The sequence below is a fragment of the Ornithorhynchus anatinus genome, chromosome 14 (genome assembly GCF_004115215.2).
Source record: "Ornithorhynchus anatinus isolate Pmale09 chromosome 14, mOrnAna1.pri.v4, whole genome shotgun sequence".
NCBI classification, from domain to species: domain Eukaryota; kingdom Metazoa; phylum Chordata; class Mammalia; order Monotremata; family Ornithorhynchidae; genus Ornithorhynchus; species Ornithorhynchus anatinus.
In genome coordinates this window covers 17,342,138-17,355,899 of record NC_041741.1, presented here as the reverse complement: position 1 = coordinate 17,355,899, position 13,762 = coordinate 17,342,138, and positions in this window count along the sequence as shown.

The window sequence follows — 13,762 nt, the reverse complement described above, 5'->3', positions numbered from 1 at the left end:
GCGCTTAGAACGGTGCTCTGCACATGGTACGCGCTTAACAAACACCAACATTATGATGACGATGAGGCTGTCTCTCCCCCAGCGCTTAGAACAGCGCTCTGCCCATAGTAAGCGCTTAACAGAGCCCAACGTTATTAATATTATGACCGGTGCCTCAGTTCTCTCAGCTGAGAACGACTGAAGGAATGAGGGGGGGGGGGGAGGGGATGAAGACTGCGAGCCCCACCCGGGCCCACCTCACTACCTCGTAACCACCCCGGCGCTTAGAACAGCGCTTGCCACCTACCACGGCTACTATTCTTCTCATTAATCTCTGAAACAGCCCCCGCCCCGTAGAGTAGCAGCTCGCTGTGGGCCGGGAATGCGTCTCTTGGTGGCGGTACCGCCCTCTCGCAAGCGGTGGGTCCTGTGAGCGCTCAATGCCCCCGCTGAAGCCCACCAAAGGGGCAGTGGCGGGCGGCGCCCGGGCCAGCGCTGGGCACACCGTGAGCGCTTAACACATACAGCATCACCGGTCGTAGAGGCCGGTGGGACGGAGCCGGTCTCCTAGAGGGGCGAAGGGGCTGGCCTCGGCCGAGGAGCCCCCAGCCCCTCCAGCCCGGCCGGTCCTGCCCGGCACATATGGATCCACACACACACATAGAGATGGATGTCAATGCAGACACACACGCACGGATGGATCTAGATGGGGGGACGGGACGACGCCACTTACGTTTGGGGCGGGGTCTGTGCGGCCGCAGGACGGTGGCGGGCCCGGCCCGGCGCGGCCGCCCGCACCGCAGGCGCCTCGACGCCCAAGCAGCAGCGGCAGCGGCGGCGGCGGCGGCCTGGGCAGAGAAGGCCTCGGTCGGGCCCCAGCCCCGGCTGAACTACTTCCGGGTGAGCCCCCGCCCCCGCCCCCGCCCCCGCCCCCGGCCACCGCAACTGCTTCCGGGGCGGCCCTGCCCGACACTTCCGCCGCCCGCGGGGACGGCGCCGCCGCACCACCCCCTTAGGCCCACGCTCGGGCCCTCCCGCCGTCGGTCATTCGTCCGTTCCGTCGTTCCTTCGGGCAGGCGTTCATTCGTTCGGTCGTTCGGTCATTCCTTCAGCCAGTCAGTCAGTCACTCACTCACTCATTCCTGCCTTCATTCAGTCACTCCAGTCGTTCAATCGCTCAGTCATCCCTTTATTCCTTCAGTCATTCATTCCTTCATTCAGTCATTCTTTCAGTCAGTCAGTCATTCCTTCAGTCAGTCATTCTTTCAGTCATTCAGTCAGTCATTCAGTCCTTCAGTCATTCCTTCATTCATTCAGTCAGTCATTCAGTCCTTCATTCAGTCAGTCAGTCCTTCAGTCATTCATTCATTCCTTCAGTCAGTCAGTCAGTCAGTCATTTCTTCAGTCAGTCAGTCAGTCCTTCAGTCATTCATTCAGTCATTCATTCCTTCATCCAGGCAGTCATTCCTTCACTCAGTCATTCTTTCAGTCATTCAGTCAGTCATTCCTTCATTCATTCAGTCCTTCGGTCATTCATTCAGTCAGTCAGTCAGTGGGTCATTCCTTCAGTCAATCATTCATTCCTTCATTCATTCAGTCACTCCATTCATTCAATCACTCAGTCATTCCTTCATTCCTTCAGTTATTTATTCATTCAGTCATTCTTTCAGTCATTCAGTCAGTCATTCCTTCATTCATTCAGTCCTTCAGTCATTCAGTCACTTAGTCATTCCTTCCTTTAGTCAATCAGTCCTTCGTTCCTTCACTCATTCATTCATTCAGTCATTCATCCCTTCAGTCAGTCAGTCTTACCGGGCGCTTCCCGTGTGCAGAGCACTTGGGAGAGTGTACAGTACAAAAGAGTTGGCAGACACAGTCCCCACGCAGGAGGCAGCATGGCGTAATGGATAGCGTTCGGGCCTGGGAGTCAGAAGGTCATGACTTCTAATGCCGGCTTCACCACTTCGTCTGCTGTGTGACCTTGGGTAAGTCACGTCCTTTCGCCGGGCCTCAGTTCCCTCATCTGTAAAAGGGGGATTGAGACTGTGAGCCCCACGGGGGACAGGAACCGTTGTCCAGCCCGATTTGCTTGTATCCACCCCAGAGCCTTAGTACAGTGCCTGGCACATAGGAAGCGCTTAACAAATACCATTATTATTAATAAAAGACCCAGAGCGTCACGGCAGCGGGCAGGTGGCCACCCCTGGGCGCGGGGACCTCGAACCCCAGTGAAGGGGGACTTCCAAACCCTCAGCCCACCCCAACCCAGTGCATGCCGTCACTGGTCTGCTGTATGACCTAGGCAAGTCATTTCACTTCTCTGGGCCTCAGTGAGCTCACCTATAACATGGGGATTAAGATTGTGAGCCCCTCGTGGGACATGGACTGTGACCAACCTGATTAGTTTATATCTACCCCAGCGCTCAGTACAGTACAGCGCTCAGTACCTGGCACACAGTAAGCGCCTAACGGATACCGTAAAAAATACCTATTCCGGGGCTTAGTTCGGTGCCTGGCACACAGTGCTTAACAAATATAATTTTAAAAAAATCTACCCCAGCCTTTGGTATACTGGTACATCCAGGACTGCTAGGTGTCTATGAGACCCATTCAATCTAGGGGTGTATGTAATGCAAAGCATCATATTAAGAAGCAGCGTGGCTCAGTGGAAAGAGCCCGGGCTTGGGAATCAGAGGTCATGGATTCGAATCCTGACTCTGCTACTTGTCAGCTGTGTGGCTGTGGACAAGTCACTTAACTTCTCTGGGCCTCAGTTACCTCGTCTGTAAAATGGGGATTAACTGTGAGCCTCATGTGGGACAACCTGATTACCCCGTATCTGCCCCAGCGCTTAGAACAGTGCTCTGCACATAGTAAGCGCTTAACAAATACCAACCTTATTTTATTAAGCCCTTGGGAGAGAACAATAGAGTTGATCCTCCTCCCCTTCCCTTCCCCCCTCCCACCCTCTGCTCTTCCCCCTCCCACCCTCTGCTCTTCCCCCGCCCCTCCGGACTGTGCTCATTTATATATAGTATTTATTTTGTTAATGAGGTGTATATCTCCTTGATTCCATTTATCTTGATGATGTTGCCTTGTTTTGTTCTGTTTTGCTTTGCTCTCTGTTTCCCGTTTAGACTGTGAGCCCGTTGTTGGGCAGGGACTGTCTCTATCTGTTGCTGAATTGTACATTCCAAGCGCTTAGTACACTGCTCTGCACAAAGTAAGCGCTCAATAAATACTATTGAATGAATAATCCCGACTCCGCCGCTTGTCAACTGTGTGACTTTGGGCAAGTCACTTAACTTCTCTGTGCCTCAGTTACCTCATCTATAAAATGGGGATTAAGACTGTGAGCCTCACGTGGGACAACCTGATTACCTCGTAGCTACCCCAGCGCTTAGAACAGTGCTCAGCACATAGTAAACGCTTAACAAATACCAACATTATTATTACGATGATGATGATGATGTGGTAGCATCAGAGCATGCAAGTCTTTCTGACTCCCAGGCCCGACCTCTATCCACTATGCCACGCTGCTTCTCTAAGTGCCTAGATGATGCAGAGGGGAAGGCAGAGAGGGGAAATGAGGACTTAGTCAGGGAAGGCCTCTTGGAGGAGACGGGATTTTAGGATGGTTTTGAAGATGGGGAGAGTGGTGGACTGTCAGAGAGGAAGAGGGAAGGAGTTCCAAGCTAGAGGGAGGACATGGGCAAGGGATCGGTGGTGGACAGATGAGATCTTTCTCTTAAACTCAGTTTTTAGGAAGTGTTGTGTGTTATGTGGCCATATAAACATTTCCTCTAGACTGGAAGCTCATCATGGGCGGGAATGTGTCTATTTATTGTTATATTGTACAATCCCAAGCCCCCTCTCAGGGTTACACCTAGAGTTTCCAGTGCTCCACCAGTCTCGACTATGGGAGGGAGAGTCAAGCAGAGGCCATTCTGTTCCAAGCTCGGGCAGTGGCTAGCGAATGGCAGGCCATCTGCTACAAGTCAAAACTCACCTGTGCTGGGCAGCAGCGGCACGGGAGAGAGTCGAGGGCGGAGACTCGAGTTTACTGCGCGGAAGGTAGGCGATGGTAAACCACTTCCGTATTTTTAACCAAGAAATCTCTCTGGATCCACTACCAGAACGATTGCAGATGGAGGTGGGGCGGTCTGGGAGAGACGTGTCCATGGAGTCACTTTGAGTCGGAGATGACTTGAAGGCAAAAGACAAGACTACCTCGAGCACTTAATATGGTGCTCCGCACACGGTAAGCGCTCAATAAATACAATCGGCTACCCTTAGCTAAAATTTGGCAGACAGGTTTTCTCCCCGAGTGTAAGAGCTGGCCCGCCGCTTACAAAAGTAGTGATTCCCCTTGACACAAAGCTCTATGGAAACGCTTGCCAACCCGTTAAAGATGCATACATCTCAGGATACAGAAAACAATTTTGAGAGAGAGTGAGGGTGAGGGTGAGAGAGAGAGAGACCAGTGTGCTGACTAAAAACCTCAGTGTCCGTTCAACTCTGTGCCTCCTCTCCTAACAGGGGATGCTCAGTTGAATGAGCCCTTGTGCGACAAAATTCAAAAAAGTTCTTGTTCCCGACCGTGGAACAAAGCTCTCACAGACAGTAGGGGCTCTGCCTGGGAGCCACCCAATATGTTAAGCCGACTCTCCCTCCACCACAAACATTTTCATAGTGTGACGTTCTCAGCTTTCCATACCGCAACTCTTCTTATGCGGGGCTCCCTCTGACATCCAAGGAAACTCAACCCTCCAATGAAACGCTCAGCCTTTCCCCACAGGGAGGGCTCCTTGCCAGCCCCCCGAGGCTGCACTGTCCAAGACGGGCAGTCGCTGCCCCTGGGAGACCGAGGGCAGAGGCAGGGGAGTGATAACTTTGCCTCTCTTTCCCTTTTCTCCCTTTTTTTCTGGGATTTGTTCAAGACTTAGCGTGTGCCGAGCACTGTACTAAGCGCTGGGGTAGATGCGAGGTAATCAGGTCGGACTCAGCCCGTGTCTCACATACGGCTCCCGGTCTTAATCCCCATTTTCAGATGAGGGAACTGAGGCCCAGAGAAGCGGAACGATCTGCCCAAGGTCTAACAGCAGATGAGGGGCCAAGCCGGGACTACAACCCAGGCCCTTCCGACTCCAAGGCCCCTGCTCTAGCCACTAGGCCACCTTGCTTCTCTTTCTTTCCTCTTCTTTCCTTGCGGAATAGTTGGTGAGGTGGGGCTGGACTCATCCATAAAAATGGCCTCTCCTGTTGATCCACTGAGGCAGGGCGGACGGCAGTGGGGTGTTTGCTAAGGCCTAGGCTCATGGGTGAGGATTCTTCTTGGGACCGTGGGACCCAAGCGGTGCCATGGAGTAAAAAAATCCAAATTCCCATGCATCCTTCTCCCTCCTTTCCTCCAAAAGCAGGGTCAGCCACTTGGAAGACAGGGGCTTTAAGACAAGGATCTCGTTCTTCACCATGTGATTTGGGGGCACTGTTTATTGTTCTATTGTTCTTTCCCAAGTGCTTAGTACAGTGCTCTGCACACAGTAAGTGCTCAACAAATACGACCGAATGAATCAGGGTCCCCAGTTAGCACAGCTAACCCACAGCAAGCCTGTTGTGTCTTGATTTTATGGTATTTTTTAAGCGCTTAGTATACATCAAGCACAGTTTTTATTAGTTTTTTTATGGTATCTGTTAAGCGCTTACTTTGTGCCAGGTCCTGTACTAAGCACTGGAGTAGATTCAGGTTAATCAAGTTAGACCCGATCCATGTCCCACATGGGGATCACAGTAATAATCCCCATTTTACAGATGAGGGAACTGGGGCACAGTGAAGCGACTTGCCCAGGGTCACACAGCAGACACGTGGCAGAGCTGGGATTGGAACCCAGGTCCTTCTGCCTCCTAGGCCCAGGCTCTATCTACTGGGCCACACTGTTTCTATATGCCAGCCACTGTGCTAAGCCCTAGGACAGATACGAGTTAATCAGATTGGACACCATCACCGTCCCTCAAGGGCTCACAGCCTAAGTAGGAAAGAGAACAGGTATTGAATCTCTGTTTTTCCAGATGAGGGAACTGAGGCTCATAGAAGTGACATGACTTGTCCAAGGGCCCACAGCAGACACGAGGCTGAGCGGGGATTAATAATTATGGTATTTGTTAAGCGCTTATTATGTGCCAGGCACTGTAATAAGCACTTGGGGGGGGGGGGGAATACAAGCAAATGGGGTTGGACACAGTCCTTTGTCCCACGTGGGGCTCACAGTCTCAATCCCCCTTTTACAGATGAGGTAACTGAGGCCCAGAGAAGTGAAGTGACTTGCCCGATGTCACCCTGCAGACAAGTGGTGGAGCCGGGATGAGAACCCAGATCCTCCTGACTCCCAGGTCCGGGGTCTTTCCACTAGGCCACACTGCTTCCCCCTGGTCGCCTGGTGCCCACCTCCCCAGCTGGTTCCCGGAGATGCCCACCCTTTGGGCACAGCCTAACCACCTGCCCCTCAGGGGGTCCCAGCAGCGGTCCGGCTCCTTGTCCCCCGGGAGGCGCCCCCGGCTGCAGCGGGTGGCCAGGAAGGTATGTCGGTAAACCGGCCCCCTCTTTCCAAGGATCAACAAGGATCCAAGGATCGTTTCAGCTAAAAACTGAGAGTCAATTGCCACAGACAGACCGGCCTGGGGCACAGCAATCAAGAAATGACAGAAACTTGAAGCAGCGCTGGAGACAGGGAGGCAGAAGGAAAATCATCCCCAGGCACTGCGCACACAGAACAGCGCAACAGAGACTGTGGTTGTGTGGGATGTGGGTTGGACACTGGCTTTTCCAACCACACATGGACCAATAGCTGACTTTGGGGGCATCTTCTTAGAGGACAAAAGAAACTACACACTGCTATTAGGAGAAATCAAAACTCAAGAGGACCTGGGTTCTAATCCTTATTCCCTTACTTATCTGCTGTGTAAACTTCCCCACTTCCCTTCTCTGGATCTCAGTTCCCTCATCTGTAAAATGGGGATTAAGACTGTGAGCCCCATGTGGGTCAGAGAGAGTGTCCGACCCGATTAGCTTGTACCCACCCCAGCTCTTAATACAGTGCCTGGCACATAGTAAGCGACTGTGTCCAACCTGATTAACTTGTATCTACCCTAGTGCTTAGACCAGTGCTTGGCACAGGGTAAGTGCTTAACAGGTGCCATTGCTTTATTTTTTTATTATAAAATGCCGTTTAAAAATTCTCCAAGGCTCTCTCACGGTCGTATCCCAGTGTGCCCCGTAGTTCGCTAAAGCGAGCGTTTCGGCGGGAGAGTCACTGCACAAACTAGAACCGTGGCAGACATCGAGGCAGGGATTCCCCAACTGTCAGGAAAAGAGCAAGATCCTCTGATAGCTCTCGGAGCTTTAATTGATCTTGGACTCACGGGTCTGGTGGAATAAGCAAGCCGAGGATAATTATCTTTATTTCAATTACGCCTTCAACCCCCTTTCAACACACTTGTCGAAACAGGCCTAGCACTTCATGAAATGCAACAAAATTAAAGGAATCATTATCAAGCCGAGAACTGACAGCTCAGGATTAAAAAAAAAATAAAATCAAAAACGATGAAATATCTGCTTTGCCTAGGAGCTCGTTCTGGAGACCTGGGATCGAATCCTGTAAGAGATTTGGTCAAAATGGGTCCTCCTTGAGCGGAGAGATCACGCCTACCGACCCTATGGCACTGAGCTCTTCCAATCGTTTTTTACAGTGCTCAATAACTACCGTTGCCCGATTGATCTTCATGGCTTCCGATTTGCCTTAAAAAATCCTGGTTGTAGGTCGCTGTTTTCGGTGACTCATTCCCTTGTACTTTAGAACCATGTGACAGCCGGTGAAGTGACAGTGGGACTGGATTTCATTTTGGTCGAGCTAAGGCTAATGTCCATCCCCTCACCACAGCCTCCGGTTAAATGTCATCCACATTTACTTCCCAAAGTTCCGATGGGAAACCAAATGTAAATTGGTGACCCAGGGGAGATTCCAACTTTCCTTTTAAGTGCATCGCACCGTTACTCCCTTTTCCTTCCGATGGCATATTCTCTGTGCGTTATCCACACCCTTTATTTCACTTCCTCTACATTTTATTCGAGTCACTGTTGGCTAGGTGATGGGCACTCATTGAGACTCTACTCCTGACCCATTCGCATCCATTTTTTCATTTTCTGCATGGGGCTGTCTTTGGAAATCAATTAAAAAGTCAAAATCTCTCCTCCTTATATCAAAAGGGGGAGGCGGGGAAAGAGAGAGAGAGAGAGATGGAGAGAGAGAAAGAAAGGGAGAGAGGGTGATAATAATATTTAAGTTCTTGGTACATAGAAACAATGTGGCCTAATGGAGACAGCACGGGCCTGGGATACACAAGGACCTGGGTTCCTATCCTGGCCCTGCCCCTTGTCTGCTCTGTGACCCTGAACAAGTCATTTCACTTCTCTGGGCCTCAGTGACCTCATCTGTAAAATGGGGATTGAGACTGTGAGCCCTACGTGGGACAGGGACTGTGTCCAACCCCATTTGCTCGTATCCACCCCAGAGCTCCGCCACGTCTGCTGGGTGACCTTGGGCAAGTCGCTTTACTTCTGTGCCTCAGTTACCTTATCTGTAAAATGGGGATTAAGAATGTGAGCCCCATGTGGGACAGGGATTTTGTCCAACCTGATTAACTTGCAGCTACGCCAGTGCTTTGAACGGTGCTTGTCACATAGTAAGCGCTTAACAAGCACTATTATTATTATTAGTGTCTGAGTACTGCCCTGCTGGGCATAAACGGAGGGGAATGGAGAGTGGGTGACCTCACCGGGGTCAGCACTTCTTTCCCCCCCTTCCCTGGCTGAGCATGTCACAGAGGCCTGAGGGTGGAAAACTTCCATCAAGGTCCAGGGCCACGGGCTCTGAAATTATTCAGATTTACACCATCTGTCGAGCACCGAACTACGGGCCGAGCATCGTGCTAAGCGCTGGACAGGCGCGGTCCTTGCCCCACAAGGGGCTTCCGGTCTAAGCTGGGGGAAGACCGAGACGTAAGACAGTAACAAGAAATGAAAGACGAAACAATCCAATAGGAACGTTAAAACATACGGTTTGTTGTTCAAAAGGGGATCGGGCCCCGTCTAGAGGAGAGTGTGAGGGAATCATTAGGAAAATCGAGGCCCAAACCCCAAACCCAAGAAAAACGAGGTTCTTAGGTGAATGGCAGGCAAGTGGTTTTGCTAATCGCAGAAGTTATTTGAGTTGGACGGAGTGCTATAATTCAAACTGGTCGACCAATTCCCAGTAGTATATATACTGCAAGCATCTCTATTCCAAAGACCAACGCTCGGGTTTTGGATCCCTTCCATTCCTCTGAACTTGACTTTCCCGAAGCAGGCCAGCCGCCAAATTCTTTATGCTTTGAGAGCTGACCTCGGTTTTCATCTCTGCGGCACCTCATTTTTCTCTACTATAATCCAAAACCTCGAAGTGTTTTTAATGTGCCGGTTTCCCCACCCAGCCCCGCTTGCTGAAACGGCCTGGATGGGGAATTCCTTTCCCAAAGGTTTGATTGTTTTCTATTGTGAAAACATTAAGCCGAGCTCTTCTGAGGAGGCAGCCGGCCAAAATGCCAATATCCAACTAAGTCCCGCAGAGTTCAACTGAAATAACAATTCGGCTGCTGCCGCTGCTTCCAGAAACACCAACCAAGAGCCGCGATGTTGGATGCCGGCCTGTCGGAAGCTACGAGCGGAACACGGGGACCGTTAACAGTAAAATGAAATACGCTTTCATTTTAACTAGTAGTAAAAGGCAACCGAATCGCCGACGGAATGCCCGGGTCATTAAAGTAACGAGGACAACGATTTATAAGGTCGGAGGAGCATTTGAACGCACGATCCAACAGACGGCATTTCTGCAAGGTTTAGTCTCTCGTCTCGCTTGCCGAGGGGAGCCTTATCGATTTCAACCAATTCCCTCTAAACTGTAAGCTCGTCGTGGGCAGGGGACGTGTCTACCGACTCCGTTAGGCTGTACTTCCCCAACGCTCGGTACCGTGCTCTGCCCGCGGTAAACGCTCAATAAATACGATAATTGTGGAATTTGTTAAGCGCTCACTGTGTGCCAGGCATCGAGTCCATATCCCACAAGGAGCTCACAGCCTTCATCCCCGGTTTAAAGAGGAGGTAACTGAGGCCCAGAAAAGTGAAGTGAAAAGTCCAGGGTCACCCGGCAGACATGTGGCAGAGTTGGGATTAGAACTCAGGTCCTTCTGACTCCCAGGCTCACGCTCTATCCATTAAGACATGCAGCTTCTCTATATTCTCCATAACTATTCACAATAATGATAATGATGATGGTATTTTTTAAGCACTTACGATGTGCCAGGAACTGTTCTAAGCGCTGGGGTGGATACAAGGGAATTGAGTTGGACACAGTCCCCGTCCCACATGGGGCTCAGTTTCAATCCCCATTTTCCAGAACTGAACTGAACTGGAACTGAGGCCCAGAGAAGTGAAGTGATTCGCCCGAGGTCACACAGCAGACAAGTGGCGGAGCCGGGATTAGAACCTATGACCCCCTGACTCCCAGACCTGTGTTCATTAATTCATTCAATAGTATTTATTGAGCGCTTACTATGTGCAGAGCACTGTACTAGGCGCTTGGAATGAACAAGTCGGCAACAGATAGAGACAGTCCCTGCCGTTTGACGGGCTTACAGTCTAATCACCTGTGTTCTATCCACTACACTACACTGCTTCTCACTGACAAACTACACTGTCCTGCATATTACGCTCACATCTAAATTGTCCATTTTAAATAAGGAAAATACACAACTCTTAAAAAAAAAAAGAGACTAAAACTTCCTTGCCAACTTTCAACCGGATCTTTTATGTCACTAAATCAGTCAATGGTATTTAATGAGCACTTACTGTGTGCAGAGCACCGTACTAAGCGCCGGGGAGAGTACGATATAATAATAAACAGTGGCATTCCCCACCACAGCGAGCTTAGAGCCTAGAGGGGTCAGAAACAGATCGGATCATCCCTGTCCCCGACTTCTTCCCAAGTCCGATGTCCTCCGCTGGATCAGCTGTTGATTTCAGCAGCTGGCAAGAAGCGGGTGGGATATAGTAATAATAATGTTGGTATTTGTTAAGCGCTTACTCTGTGCAGAGCACTGTTCTAAGCGCTGGGGTAGATGCAGAGTAATCAGGTCGTCCCACGTGAGGCTCACAGTCTTAATCCCCATTTTACAGATGAGGTAACTGAGGCACAGAGAAGTTAAGTGACTTGCCCACAGTCACACAGCTGACAAGTGGCAGAGCCGGGATTCAAACCCATGATCTCTGACTCCCAAGCCCGGGCTCTTTCCACCAAGCTACGCTGCTTCTCGTTCATAGTTCATTCATTCATTCAATCGTATTTACCGAGCGCTTACGGCATGCAAAGCACTGTGCTAAGCGCTTGGGAGAGTACAGTAGAACAGTAAACAGACACATCCCCCGCCCACAACGAGCTTCCAGTCTCGAGTTAGCAGACGTGTTCCCTGCTCACGACGAGCTTCCAGCGTAGAGGACTGTACTCTCCCAAGTGCTTAGTCTAGTGCTGTGCACACAGCGAGCGCTCGACAACTACGACTGATCGATGGGCTCTCCCCCGGTCCTCTCCCGCCACTCTTCCTCGCCAGCCGGGGAAGCAGTGGCACTGTAATAATGTTGGTATCTGTTAAGCGCTTACTATGTGCAGAGCACTGTTGTAAGCGCTGGGGTAGATACGGGGTAATCAGGCTGTCCTACTTGAGGCTCACGGTCTTAATCCCCATTTTACCGATGAGGTAACTGAGGCACAGAGAAGTGAAGTGACTCGCCCACAGTCACACAGCTGACAAGTGGCAGAGCCGGGATTCGAACCCGTGACCTCTGACTCCCAAGCCCTTTCCACTGAGCCCCGCTGCTTCCCTGCTTCACTGTAGGCCGAGGAGCAATGGGGAGAGGCCTAACGGCAGGTGCTCGGTCAGAGACAGCGAGCCCCTACAATATGGCAGGCGAGCTAATGGGAAGACCCGAGCCAATTCTACTATGAGGATCTCGATGAAAATCACCCTTCGGAACTTAGCGCCCCCGTAGACTTTTCCATTCCACTGGGAGGATCAGGAAGAGTATAATTAGCATTTTGCCTTCATCTGCCACCTAGTGTTTCTGTTCCAGGGAATCCTTAGAACGGCGCCAGCTTCCTCACCGGATCCCGTTCTCCTCTCTCTCGCCGCCGACCCCTTTCCTGACATCCTCCCCCTAGCCTGGAACTCCCTCTCCCTCCATCTACGCCAGCCCCCCACTCTCTCCACCTCCAAAGCGTTCGTTCCCACGATCCCGTCTCCTCCAAGAGGCCTTCCCCGATTCAGCCCTCTTTTCCCTGCCTAGCTCTCCTTTTCGCGTCGCTTATGCGCTTGGGTCTGTGACCTTCGGACGCTCGATATCCTCCCCAATCCCACGGCACCCGTATACCCGTTTTTAAACTACATTATAAAAGCCCCTTTTATCCCTATTAATGTCCGTCTCCCCTTCGGACCGTACGCTCCTTATGGGCAGGGAACGTGTCTGCTAACCCGGTTGTCTTGTCCTCTCCCAAGCGTGTAGGACGGTGCTCTGCGCATAGTAAGTGCGCGAGAAATACGATCGACTGATTCATTCATTCGATCGTATTTATTGAGCGCCTACTGTGTGCAGAGCACTGCACTGAGCACTTGGAAAGTATAATTCGGCAATAAATAGGGACAATCCCTACCCGACGGGCTCACGGTCCAGAAGGGTGGAGACAGACAGCAAGCGATACAAGTAGACAGGCATCAACAGCGTTAATATAAATAGAATTATAGATATATACACATCATTAATAAAATAAATAGAATACGGATTGAACAGTTTAGGGCACACCAATTACTTAACCACTGGGAAGATATTATCCTGGCAACTGAGCCACTGCCAATTACGAGACCGAGTACTTTGAAGATGAGAGGCATTTGGGTTCCTAGGCAGTGGAGAATTAGTCTGACTCACTGTTAGGTCACTCACCCAAGATCAACCCTAGGAGTTTCAATTTCTCCCTAGGTAAAATTGGAATAAAAACCCTAACCCCCTGGCAGAGACGGTGTGACGATTAACGAGATCTGAAGCTCCTTTGATCCCTTCTGAAGAAAAGAGCTGTCTAATTACCAGAGCCTCCATTCCACTTTGTTGTTACTCTTTATCTGGATATAGGAATTACATAGAGGAATAAGGAATTTCTCTCCTCTCCCACTCTCCCTATTACAGATCAAGGCCTTGTAGAAGGCTGGGATGCCTTTTAAGTTTTCACTAAAATGTTGATAATCATCACGGTGGTATTTAACGCTTACTATGTGCCAAGCACTGTACTAAGCGCCGGGGTGGATACAAGCAAATGGGGTTGGACACAGGCCCTGTCCCACGTGGGGCTCACAGTCTTAACCCCCATTTTACAGAGGAGGAAACTGAGGCACAGAGAAGTTGTGACTTGCCCGAGGCCACCCGGAAAAGTGGCAGATGGGATTAGAACTCGGGTCACCTGACTCCCAAGCCCCCAAGTTTCCACTAGGCCATGCCGTCTTCCATTACAAATGCTATTTTTAATAAAGAGTAAAACATGAATCCATACCTGAGCGATATCCCACAAAGATTCTCGGCAAATCGTATGCTGGGAGCTGAGACTTGAAATAATCAATCGTATAGATTGAGCACTTACTGTGTGCAGAGCAC